We start from the raw sequence: 13,480 nt of genomic DNA on the forward strand, positions 1-13,480 counted from the left end.
GTTACTCGAAGTATCTCAGGGTCACTTTCATTTGCCCAGGGCCTGGATTCCCATGGATGCAGTTCTGGATCTTGGGAGAGAGAAAGGACTGTGCATAAAAACCAGAAGACTCATGTTTACTCAAGCCTCCTAAGACTTTGGAGAGCCAGCTAATATTGCTTTGGGAACATCTGATGCAGAGAGTAAGTGGAAAGAGGCATTCTCCTCCACTGAGCCGCATTGGCCCATCTGCCCCAGAGTTGCGGTGGCAGTGCCCAGTAGAACATGCAGTGGTGGTGCCGAGCAGAGGGCAGATGGCCTGGTGCCTGTGCAGGGGGCAGAGTTTCCAGAGAGGCACATGCATAGTAGATCCCTGAAGCGCAGTGGGACATAGTAGGATTCCAGTTTACAGTAGATGTGGTTGTACCTGTAGGACACAGTGGTACTCAACAGAGCAAAGAAGCATAAAAATGGTATCTTTCACAAGAATTACACCTAGGCACCTGTGGGACACAGTCCAAGAGGTGTGTGCGTCTGTGCGTGTGTAGGCAGGAAGGCAAAAACTGTAGGGAAGTCTCCATTTCAGACGTCTCACCTCACTTCCTCTTTCCTAAACTAGCCCTAAAAGTTGTTACTGAAATGATAAAATGATGGTCCTTTCCAGTTATTTGACTAACCTTCTGGACTCAAAGCCTTCCTCTGGTGTTGTGTAATACTTGGATTGGATTCAGGCATCTCTGCCTAATAATATCTATCTTGTAGCATTCTTAGGGGGATTAAACAGTGTAATATGTTCTATGAGCTTAGAACAGTGCTGGACACATAGTAAGCCCTCCTTAGTATTAATGTCCTGCAAAGCACTCAGTGTCTGGGAGGTCAGGGAGGAAACTAAAGAAGCAACCATGATAGATACAGAACTGTAAGGAGATTTAGATGTACATCTCTCCAACTTGAGTTGGACCAATGGTTGATAGATTAAGCTAAAAAGTCCGTAAAGTGGAGAGTCATAAAAAATGTTATTTGCATGCCTTAAATATTCTATTTCAATTTAAAGCAAATTAGGGTTGCTAGGAGACAGGGGATAAGGGAATGAGAAGTGGTTACTTAAAGAGTGCAGGGTGTTCTTCTGAGGTGATGAAAAAGTTTTGAAACTAGAGAGAAGTGGTGGGTGCACAACATAATGAATGCATTGCATGCCATTGAATTGTATGTTTTAAGATGGTTAATTGGAATAAGTGGAATCATACAATATGTCACTTTTTGGGAATTTTCCCCCCAATTTGGTATAATTCTCTGGAGATTTATCCAGGTTGTTGTGTGTATCAATAGTTTGTTCTTTTTGGTTGCTGAGTAGTATTCCATGTTATGGATATATCACAGTTTGTTTAGTCATTCACCCATTGAAAGACATCTGGATTGTTTCCTGTTTTGGGTTATTATAAATAAAGCTGCCATAAATAAAAAAAATATATAAAAATGGATAATTGTATGTTGTGTGAATTTCACATCAATAAAGAAAATGTAAATGTACATTATTTTACCAATCTTTTGATGTAGGGCTGAGGACTTTTCTTTAGGTATGTGTCTAGTGATTGAAGTCTCAGGTCATCTTTCTGGGACACACCTATAGCAGATATTTTTTGATTTCCAGTTTTAGTTTTTTATAATGGAGCAAGAACTTAGAAACCTATAAGTCTAAGAGTAGAATCTGTTTAGTTTTTTTATATTTTTCCATTTATAGCTTTACATCCATACATGAGAACAATTATTTTAGCAGCCCACATTTATGTCTTTGTACATTACTTCCCATAGAAACAACTTTCTGTACTCATATTTTTATGCATTTACATAATTTTCATTGAGTAGCATAGCTATAATAACAAGTAAAACTGGCAGAAAAAAAAAGCCTAAAACAAACACATCTGGCTTTTGTTAGGCATACAATTCAATTCACCAAGTGGGAGTAGAAGAAAGATGGGTATACTAGGGAAGAGCTTATCAGCTTTGAGCACTGGTGAGGCCAGGACTACAGTCAGTGTGTTTTGCAAAGGAAATAATGCATATCAAGTGAGTTGGTTAAGTACAGGTCATTTTGAGAGCATTTAGAATATGATGAATGCCCATAAAAAGGATACTTAACCTGGACTGGGGTTCAGGAAAGCCTTTCCAGGGGACATGACAAAAACTGAGACCTAAAGGTGTAGAAGGACCTAACCAGAAGAAAATCCAGGAAATCATCGTTCAGGCACTGGAAGCAGCTGGAGAGAGAACACCTACAATAGAGGAACAGCGGCAGAAGTGATGTATTGAAGATGAAGCTTGGAGAGGATCTTGTAAACCACATTAAGAAGTTTAGACTTTGTTTTAGGGACAGTGGAAAGCCATGGAAAAATTTGAATTTGGGGGACTGACATAACCAGAATCAGATTTTCATTTTAGAAAGATCCTTCCAGCTGCGTTCCAGGGGCTAGATGAGAGAAGGTGGTGTGGCAGTGGAGGGATGAGGGCTAGGGAAGTCCAGAGACTTCCTTCGTCAGGTAAGTGAGGGTGACCTGGGGGCAGTGCTAGAGGGATCCGGATGAGCACACAGCAGCTCTGAGAGGAAGGGAAAGGGTAGACTGCACAGGGGCCAGTGACCAAGTGCACTTTGTGGGTCAAAGAGAGAGGGAGGCTCAGCTTTGGCAGTGGTGCCATTTGCTGAAATAGAGAACATGGAACAAAAGTAGGTTTGGGGGAAGATAAGTGCAGCTTAGAACATACTGAATTTGTGGTTAAAAGAAGCTGTGGGACATCCATTAAGTTGCTAGACATGTAACTTTAAAACTGGATCTCAGAGATTAAAGTGGCCAGAAAGTCATTAGGTAAGGAATGGAAAGTGTGCAATGAAGTCTATTAATGAGGAGCTCCCTGGTAACATGGTCAAAGCCATTTTAGAAGCGAGGTGGACACAGGAGCCCCATAGTAGTGGGTTGAGAAATGCATGGGCATGAGGAAGTGACTGTGTGGTTAATCAGAGAATTGGGGTTTTGAAAGGCAGGACAGAGTAGGAGAGTGAAGTAGCTGAAAATGGAGTAGGGGATGAAGAGGAACATATTTGAATGTTGCTGAAATCAGTCTGTAGGAAGGTTAAGGCTGCAAGTGCAAGCAAGGGAGGTAATAAGGTGGGGGTTAAATGGAGAAACTCATGCTAGCTATGGAACACTGCTATGAGGGGATAAATGAGTAAGCCCATATAAGCACCAAGCACAACGCATGCATGTGGCTTATTCGTTCCTTCCATTCTCTGTGCACTGCCTGGCACCTACCTTGTCTCATTTTGTTCTTATCCACGACCTGATATGGTTACTTTGGCCTGTGCCTTCCTGGCTGCACACCTGTGGTTTTAGGAACTTATCCTTCTAATTCTGGATGGGCATCTAGGTTTAGAAACTAGTAGAGACTGGCCTATCTTGCCTGTCCCTTCTTCCCATATATGTCCACAATGCCTACCAGGAATTTTGTTTTGCAACTTCTCACTCTCATTTTCACTGTCACATTCAGCTGCTCAGCAGAGGTGCTGGGCTCCTAACTACACCTGAGTCATATCATGTATTCACACAGACTTTGCTCAAAGAACCTTAGTTTCCTGTTTCTTTCACTAAGTCAATATGGGAGGCTTCTGTTCATTGTGGAAAGATGCTCTCTTCTCCTCATAGCCTTGTTTCAATGTTTATATTTAATTGTTAACAACAATTATTATTTTATTTGTTTAATTAAAAATTTTATTTTGGTAGATTTAGGGGGATACAATGGCTTTTTGATACATGGATGAATTGTATAGTGGTAAAGTCAGGGCTTTTAGTGTACCTGTCACCTGAATAGTATACATTTGCACATTGTACCTGATGGGTAATTTTTCTTCCCTCATCTCCCCTTGGTCCCCCCTTCTGAGTCAGCAGTGTCCATTATGTCACTCTGTATGACCATGCATACCCATCTTTTAGCTTCCACTTGTAAGGGAGAACAGTATTTGTTTTTCCATTCCTGAGATACTTCACTTAGGATAATGGCCTCCAGTTCCATCCAAGTTGCTGCAAAAGACATTATTTCATTCTTTCTCATGGCTGTGTAGTACTCCCTGGTATACATATGTACCACGTTTTCTTTACCTACTCATCATTTAATGGACACTTAGATTGATTCCATATTTTTGCATTTGTAAATTGTGCTGCAATAACATATGGGTACAGGTGTCTTTTTGATGTAATGATTTCTTTTCCTTTGGGTAGACACCTAGTGGGATTGCCGGATCGAATGGTACGTCTATTTTTGTTTTTTTGAGGAAGCTCTATACTGTTTTCCATAGAGTTTGTACTAACTTACATTCCCACAGTGTATAAGCTTTCCCTTTTCATCTCATTTGTGTCAACATATATTGTTTTTTGACTTTTTAATAATGACCATTCTGACAGGGGTAATGTGATATCTCCTTGTGGTTTTAATTTGCATTTCCCTGACGATTAGTGATGTTGAGCATTTTCTTCTATGTTTATTGGCCATTTGTGTATATGCTTTTGAAAAATGTCTGTTCATGTCTTTTGCACACCTTTTAATGAGATTATTTGTTTCTTGCTGTATTGTATGAATTCCTTGTAGATTCTGGATATTAGTCCTCTGTTGGATATATAGTTTGCAAATAATTTTCTCCCACTCTGTAGGTTGTCTGTTTACTCTGTTGATTACTTTTTTGCTGTGCAGAAGCTTTTTAGTTTAAGTCCCATTTATTTATTTTGTTCTCTTTTGAATCAGTAAAAACAATTATTAATAGGGTTAAATGCTTAGTCCATTGCTTGCACACAGTATTCAAAAAATGAGTTTCACTTTTCTTAGTGCTATTTGACACATCCCATTTCCTTATTGCTCACCTCTAAGCCATTTCTCTGCCATCATTTATGACTCCTCTCCATTTCTTTTTTTTAGCATTCAGGTGTATTTCTTTCCAATTTATCTACACTTTAGAAAAAATGTATGGAAACATACTGCATGTTCTTTTTTCACTTGCTATTTTAAAGTATTTTCCTATTAAAATTATTAACTATGATTTTTGATAACTACTGGAAATTCCATTTTACAGATGTACCAAGTTTCCCTTGGACATTTTCCCATAATTAAGTATTTAAGTGCTCATGTGTTTACACATAAATCTTTGTTCATATTGCTGATTATTTCCCTACACTAGTCTTCTAGAAGTGGCATTGCAATGTTAAGCATTTTAAGAGAAATAGAACGCTAGTCTCACATTAAAAATTGGAAATGATACTGCTGTTTTCTCACCAGCAGAGTACTAACTTTTCACATCCTGTTGATATTATGACTAAAAAGAATGGCTTTATGAATCTAATTAATTTTTATGTTTTACAAGTAGCATCATCTTCTTCATCCTAAAAAATTGATCATCTAATTGTTTATAGTGTTATACACTGTTCAGAGAACTACATAGATCTGATGCCCAACCTCCAAAAGTTTACGATCCAAGGAAGACATACTGATGTGAAGATTCATCAAATGCAGACAAGAGCTATTACAACTACCCCATGGATGGCCCTCCAAATGAGTCCAAGGTAATCAAATTTAAAGGATCAGGACCAAAGTACATTCACTACATAGACTGAGGAAGGGAGGAGACCACTGGAGCCCAGGGGACACCCAGCCTTCACCTGGGCAAATGTAAAGGACAGATGTGCAGTCTGCTCCTTCCCTCTGAAGGCCTCTGCTGTAACTTATTTCCTCCTCTCTTGCAGAGCGTAATAACCAATGGCTGCTCTCAGAAAGGTACTGTAACCATCACCTGCTCGGTTCTCTAACTTCCTCCCCCATTTCCTTCTTGATTCCCCTTTGCTGCATCACCTTCCTGGCCCCCAGCCCTGCCTCAGATCCCAGACTAACCCTGCCCTTAGTCAGTGGAGGTGGTGGGTGGCACTAGTTTGAAGAGTGTACTAGATCTCCTAGTAGCTAGTCAGCCTGGAGTTGTGTTTGGAAACCTCAGGCCCTGACCGTGGCTGTCAGACCTCCCAAACACCATCTGCTGCTGTCATCATCATCATCTTCGGGTGCTGTCCCCCTCAGCCTGGGCCTCCTCCTCTACCTCCGCTTCAGGTGTCCCACAACAAAGGAGCTCATCTAGATTCCAGGAACAAACCCATCCTTGTTTGATTCATTCACACTGAAGGTAAAAACAGCATTAATAACCACAATGGATCCTTAGTGAGTGCTTGCTATTATTCATTTAATTATTGGCCCTTCCATTCCTGGCCATGACAAGAGGTACGCTATAACTTAACTCCTGAAGAGACTCAATGGCACATGTGGACAACCATATCGGGCATATTATCCCTGGCATCAAAATTAGTATCCTCCATCTACGCAGAATAGGCCCAACGGAAAGGGGAAAATGAACGCCTACCTGTGCCACTGCTTTGGTGCCAAGTCCAGGAACAGTGCCTATCCTGCTGCATCTGGCAACGCAGTCACAGAGAAGGAGGTCGGTAGAAGCTGAGGCACTGTCATGAGAATATGCATTAAAAGTAGCAGGAGTGACTATCCTGGGGCAAATGCTCTTCCTGTGGAATATCCATCCCCTTTTCCTAGTTCTTGTTCTTCCACAGTCTGATCTTTGTTTTGCTGTTTTCCACCTACCAGAGTAGTAGAAGTAAAATTAAAAGAATTCTAAATAGCTTTTTTATCCTGTTAGATTCATGTCAGTATGAACCCATGGTCAGAAAAGAAGTTTAAAATCTTTTTGTTTGTAAGGCTTCTGCCCTATCCATATTAGATTTAAGCTTTTTTTCAAATTTATTTCACTACTCATACTTCCTGTGCATGAATCATATAATCACGTCCTTTGCCCATGTAACTATTGGGAATATTGTTAGAATTCACATGCATGTTTGAATACATTTTTATATACTTGGAGAAGATAACTCTATTTTCCATTTGTGGTAAAAAAAATTTTATTGTTAGTTATTTCTATTGCTTAAAAATTTATGTTCCTATATTTGACTAATTTACTTCATTTTTAATTTCTTTATTTGCTCCAATTTTAAGAAAATTATCACTTTAAAGTGAGATTAAAAGCCCTAGTCTTTTCTTCGGGTTTTATTCACCACCATTCCTGACATATTACTCTGACATTCACTGGGCCTCAAAGTCTGATTACCAATTACTCTTCAATGCATTATTTTCACAAAAGTTGAACATTTGTGTTATGATTTAAACTGTGTAGCTACTTTGAGAGTCTACCATCCACCTGTTTATCCTGTATTTAGAACTATTTCCCATGTTTTTTGTTGTCCAAGGGGGTTTGTGGCTTACATTCAAACCTAAGTTCATTCATTCATTCATTTATTCATTTACTATGTGTGTTACACAAACTTTAGGGTGGTCTCCAGTAACCCCTGCTTCCTGATGTTCACCCTTGAGTGTGGGCAGGACCTGCAACTTGCTTCTAACCAATAGAATATGGTAAAAGTAATAAGATATCCTTCCTGTACTTGTGTTACATAAGACTCTGTCTTGCTAGCAGACTCATTCTAGGGATTCTTTGTGTTGGCTTGATGAAGTAAGTGGTCATGCTGGGGAAGCCCACAAAATGAGGAACACTGGGCAGACTCCAGCCAGCAGCCAGAAAGAAGCCTGGATCCTTTGTCTCGGAGCTGTAAGGAAATGAATTCTGCGAAGAATGGAGCAAGCTTGAAAGAGGCTTCTTCTTCCAGTCAAGCCTCCAGATGAGAACACAGCCCAGGTGACAACTTGATTGCAGATTTGTGAAACTCTAAACAGAGGGCTCATATAAACCATGCCCTCGCCTACAGAAACTCAGATAATAAAAATGGTCATTGTTTTAAGCCACTAAGTATATGGTAATTTGTTATGCAGAAGTGGAAAACAAATACACTGTGCTGTGCTAAATATCATATATGCATTATTTCACTTAGTGCTTGAAGTAACTCCATCAGCCTGATACTAATATTTTCTTTTACAGATGAAGAAACAGACTCAGAAATTGATCTCTAGAACATTTTATTCTTAACCACTATACTATCATGGTATATTTTATTTTAATGTATTTATTTCATTATTTCATAGACTCAAGTTTATCATGGTTTAAAATATAGCTCCTGAAATATATCAAATACACTTAGGAAAAATTCTACTTGGCACACCTCCTACAAAAGACAGATTTTTTATAAATTCAACATTCTATGGACATTTCCTATCACTGTTTTGTGCTATATTTTTACCATATATCTCATAGAAATAATATTAGCTACATGTATGGGAAAGTTCTTCTTTTGTGTTTAAGTGATGGACTGTGAGCTAATTAGAAGGGAGAACAATGCTGGCAGGTAAGAGCCCCAAATGCTTTGAAATTATCTGGAATTAGAACATTCAGGTAAATACTAGTTAGAATATGCTAGAGCTTGGATTCTGTCTTTAACTGCTGTAAGGCTAAAACATTTCATTTGTGTCCTTTCTCATTTCTCATTAGTACAGAAAAAAATTAGGAAGTGGAGAGATTCAGAAACACTTTTTCTTTTCTTTCCTTTTTTTTTCTAGATCTGAAGACCTATTTGGTTCATTGTTCTGAGGAGCCAGGGTGGGATTGTGGTCCCAGTACCACATCTTCTAATAAGAGTCCTTTCTGTTCTGCATTTATCAGATGTTAATTATTCAAGCTGCACGATTGAGGATTTCAGAGTCAGAGATTCACCTGCAACATTTGGAATACCAGTGGAGGTCTACATCAACACAGAATTTATACAGCAGCTGGTGTTAGTCAAAGCTAATGATGGAATTTCAGTGTAATAAAAAGACCCCCAACTGAGCAAACTATCTTGAAAAAAGTATACTTATCAAACGGCTTTCAATCAGTTCAAGAGAGACACCTTAATTGGGAAGAGGAAGAATTTCAGAGTAGTTTGTCATCATGCCAATTCCAGATCAATAACTACATGTCTGCTTTTTGGTAGACATAACTTTTGCTTTATATTAAGTAATCACATCTACACCGTTTCTATTTTGGGTAAGGAAATCTTTGTTTCATTTGACAATGTGCAATGATATCTTCTTTCAATTCACCTCTGTGTTTTCATAATAAACATGAGTAAAATTTAGACGTGATTATAAAGGTCGATATTATTTTTTATTTTTAAAATAAGTTTTCTATTTCTTGTAATAGGAAAGCAAGGCTTATGAAATTTTCATATTTTTAAAAGTTGTTGAAATAAAATTATACGAATAAAATTAAATTATGGTGGTTTAACTATAAGAAGAGAATAATGAATACTGATAATCTGATTTATGTAAGATTACTTTGTGGAAGGCTGTACAGAGTAATCTACTTACAAGAAAAAAAGAAAAGAGGGTTTACTTTTTGCAGGAAGGACTTGGAATACTAAAGAATATGACTCAGTTGTAAGTGTTAGTTTTCTTTTGTTAAAAGGAGATCATTTAAGTCCTTCTTACTGTTTGATAGGACAAGTGATTGACCTCCCTCAATCTAAAGCCTAAATTATAATTTAGTCAAGTGACATTAGTTTGAAAACTTTCTTTTGTTTATATATGACCATGTTTGCATTTTTATTACACAGTGTATTTAGAAATTATTATTTTTTACTTCAGCATATTGCAGGGGTACAAATGTTTAGGTTACATATGTTGCCCTTGCCCCACCCGAGTCAGAGCTTCAAGCATGTCCATCCCCCAGACGGTGTGCACTGCACCCATTAGGTATGTATATACCCATCCCCAGCTCGCCTCCTCCCGTCTAGAAATTATTTATACATATACACTACATATAGATCTTTTCATTAATGAATAAATAGGATTATTACACACATGTTGGGGTTTGTTGCACAGGTATTTTTTTCTTTTTCCTTTTGGCAAGCCTCCTCCCTCCCTATCTGCTTTCTTGCTGCCCACATCCCCACCATAACCCATGCTATGCTATAAAACTAGCATGTGTCTTTGCATATTTTTAATCCATGTTCATATAATGCTATATAAGCATATATATGTGTACATTAAAATCTATACAAATTTCCATGCATAAGGTTTTTTAGGCCATTTTTTAGAAAACCAGATCATGTTATATATCCCTTTCCCATATTTTTCTTTTTCATTAGGATATATCTCAGAATCCCTCCAAGTCAGCTCCTGCAGTTCTACTTCACTTTCTACTTCTATGGTGTGGACATACCATGATTCACATTATTTGCAGTTTTCTGCTACATTGAGCAATGCTGTGACTAACTCCCTTGCATATGTGTCCTTGTGTGCTGAGGCTTTTATTTTTTCAGATAGATTTCCAGAAGTGTGAATCCTGAGTCAAAATGATATGGATATTTAATTTTAATAAATGTTGCTGATTGTTTTCCTAAAAGGATTGTAACAATTCTCATTTCCACCAGCAATAATGAGAGCACCATTCACTCCCTGCATCCATACCAGAATGGATATTATTACTCTTTTGTTTTTGACAGCTTGGTAGATTTAAACCTCATTGTTACTTTATTTTCTGTTTTCCTAATTACCAGTGAGTTTAAATGTCTTTTCATAAATTTGTAGGCCATCTGGTTTTGCTCTTCTGAGAGTTGACTATTTTCTTTTTATTTTAGATTGTGTATTCAAAGAGCTCATATATTAATCTTGTATTTGTCATCTATGTTAAAATATTTTTTAAATTTCTCATTTGCCTATTTTTTGTTATTATTTGGAATACATATATTTTAATATACCTAAACCTATACTTCTTTTATTTTACAGCTTCTAGGTTTATTGTCTTATGGAGATTTCCCTATACATGTACATTCTTGAAAAATTTCTATTCTTTTATTTTTACATCTAAGCATTTAATCCATCTGAAATTATTTTTTTATGCGTTCAACTTGATTTTTCTATATGGCTTAAAAATAATCCACCTTTCCCATGAAATTGGACTATTGTTTTTATCGTGTATTAAATTCTTATATATATTGGGATCTATTTCTGCATTCTAGGTCCCATTCCACTTATTTATTTATTCCTCTGAGAATACTTGATTTTTTTTAGAACCTTTATGATATCTTCTGATAGTTCATAAAGCATGTCCCTCCTAACTATTCTTCTTTTCCTTCTACTTAAAAATGGTGTTTTCAGGCATTGATTTTTTAAAGTAAATGTTAAGGTCAATGAATGTAAATAGAAGTTATATGTGTTTCTAATGGGCAGAAGCTTTAGAAGCCAAAATGTGATGTGCCTCACCCCCTTTTCCTATCTTGACAGTGGCAGAAGGACTTGTTGAGATAAAACTTTCAGCTTGGATTTTCAAGTGACATGGATGAGCAGAGCCACCATGGTGATCCATGTTGGACAGAGGGAATGAGAGAGAAATAAAGTTGGTCATGTTAAGTCAAAGAGACTATGAGATGCTTTGTTACTGCAGTATCACCTAGCTCATGCTGATTGAGGAGGTTGCTGTGAGGCCTATGTTAAATACATATAAAGACATGTATCCAAAGTCAGGAATCAAGTTACAGATTAATAAATGTTAGCCAATATCATTAAAATTATTAGAGAATAACAACAATAGTAAAGCTACTCTTGTGTCTTGAGGCAGGACATTCTGGCCATATGGTTTAATTTCAGGTGGTTAAGAAGATATGTGTACTAGAAGAAATATCTGTTCTGCCTACTGAACATTGCTCCATACTATAGTTAAAAGTTTAGTGTCTGTTAAAATGCTAACCATTTCACATTGGCAAGATGACAGTCCATTAATACAAGAAAAGAAACTTAAAACATATTTGAAGATCATGATTTATGTCAAGAATTGCAAACTAGTAGCCTTTGGGCTAAACCTGGGCTATAGATATGTTTTATTTTGATCACAGTGTTTTAAAAAATCAGGAAATCACACACACACACACGGGCACACACATACACACTTCTGGCTTCTCTTGAAAAAACTGTAAGATTTTGCAACTCTAAAATCACATTTCTTCTTTGTCAAAGATTAGATGGCTATATGAGGATGGTTTTATATTTGGATTTTCTGTTCTGTTACACTGGTCTGTGTCCCTGCACTTGTGCCAATACCAGGCAGTTTTAAGAACCACAGCCTTGTAGTATAGTTTGAAGTCTGGCAAATTAATACCTCCCATTTTGTTTTTATTGCTTAAAATTGCTTTTGCTATATGGGGTCTTCTCTGATTCCATACAAAGTATATAATTATTTTTTCTAAATCTGTGAAAAATGATGTTGGTAATTTAATAGGGATTGAATTGAATCTGTAGATCACTTTGGGTAGTATAGACATTTTAACAATGTTGATTCTTCTGATCCACGAGCATGGTATGGTTTCCACCTATTTACATGTTCTGCAATTTCCTTCGTCAGTGTTTCATAGTTCTCCCTATAGAGGTCCTTTACCTCTTTAGTTAAATATATTCCTAGATATTTTATTTTCTTTGTTGCTATTTTGAAGGGTATTGAGTCCTTAATGTGGTTTTCCGATTGACTGTTATTGGCATATATGAATGCCTCTGATTTGTGTGTATTGATTTTGTAACCTGAGACTTTACTGAATTCATTAATCAATTCCAGGAGTCTCTTGGTTGAATCCTTGGGGTTTTCCAGATATAACATCATATCATCAGTGAAGAGTGAGAGTTTGATCTCTTCTTTCCCTATTTGGACTCCCTTGATTCTGCTCTCTTGCCTGATAGCTCTCACAAGGACTTCCAATACTATGTTGAAAAGTAATAGGGACAGCGGGCAGCCTTGTCTGGTTCCAGTTCTGAGTGGGAATGCTTTCAATTTTTCCCCACTTAGTTTGATGTTGGCTGTGGGTTTGTCATATATGGCTTGTATCATTTTTAGGTAGGTCCCGTCTATGCCTATTTTGTTAAGTGTTCTTATCATAAAAGGGTGTTGAATTTTGTCAAATGCTTTTTCTGCATCTATTGAGAGGGTCATATGGTCTTTATTTTTGCTTCTATTTATGTGGTGAATTACATTTATAGCTTTACGTATGTTGAACCACCCCTGCATCTCTGGGATGAAGCCCACTTGGTCATGATGGATTATTTCTTTGATAAGCACTTGGATACGATTTGCTAGGATTTTATTGAGAATTTTTGCATCTATATTCATAAGAGAAATTGGTCTGTAGTTTTCTTTTTTTGTTGCATCCTTTCCTGGTTTTGGTATCAATATTATATTGGCTTGGTAAAATGTGTAGGGGAGAATTCCATCCTTCCCGATATTGGAGAATAGTTTATGTAGGATGAGCACCAATTCTTCTTTGTATGTGTGGTAAAATTCAGGTGTAAACCCATCTGGACCAGGGCTTTTCTTTTTGGGAAGGTTTTTTATTGCTGTTTCGATTTCAGTTCTTGATATTGGTCTATTCAGGAATTCTATTTCTTCCTGATTGAGCTTGGGAAGGCTATGTGTTTCTTAAAAATTGTCCATTTCCTCCAC

At 37.3% G+C, this 13,480-nt stretch overlaps 1 protein-coding gene across 14 annotated transcripts in view; it reads left to right on the top strand.

Moving 5' to 3' along the window:
• Window positions 1-11,823, top strand: part of NKX2-1 (NK2 homeobox 1) — a 52,857-nt gene extending 41,034 nt beyond the window's left edge. For 5 of the 14 annotated variants that reach the window (XR_006739238.1, XR_006739237.1, XR_006739239.1 and 2 more), the window contains 4 exons: window positions 5,430-5,579; window positions 5,760-7,759; window positions 8,678-9,040; window positions 11,281-11,823. The gene's annotated coding sequence lies outside the window, so the exon portion shown is untranslated. Of the gene's footprint in view, window positions 1-39; window positions 183-5,429; window positions 5,580-5,759; window positions 7,760-7,999; window positions 8,064-8,677; window positions 9,041-11,280 lie in introns of all 14 variants that reach the window. The other 9 variants (XR_006739248.1, XR_006739240.1, XR_006739244.1 and 6 more) reach the window with 9 other exon arrangements.
• The last annotated feature ends 1,657 nt before the right edge of the window (window positions 11,824-13,480 follow it).

Source organism: Lemur catta, chromosome 1, assembly GCF_020740605.2.
Source record: "Lemur catta isolate mLemCat1 chromosome 1, mLemCat1.pri, whole genome shotgun sequence".
Classification (NCBI taxonomy): Eukaryota; Metazoa; Chordata; class Mammalia; order Primates; family Lemuridae; genus Lemur; species Lemur catta.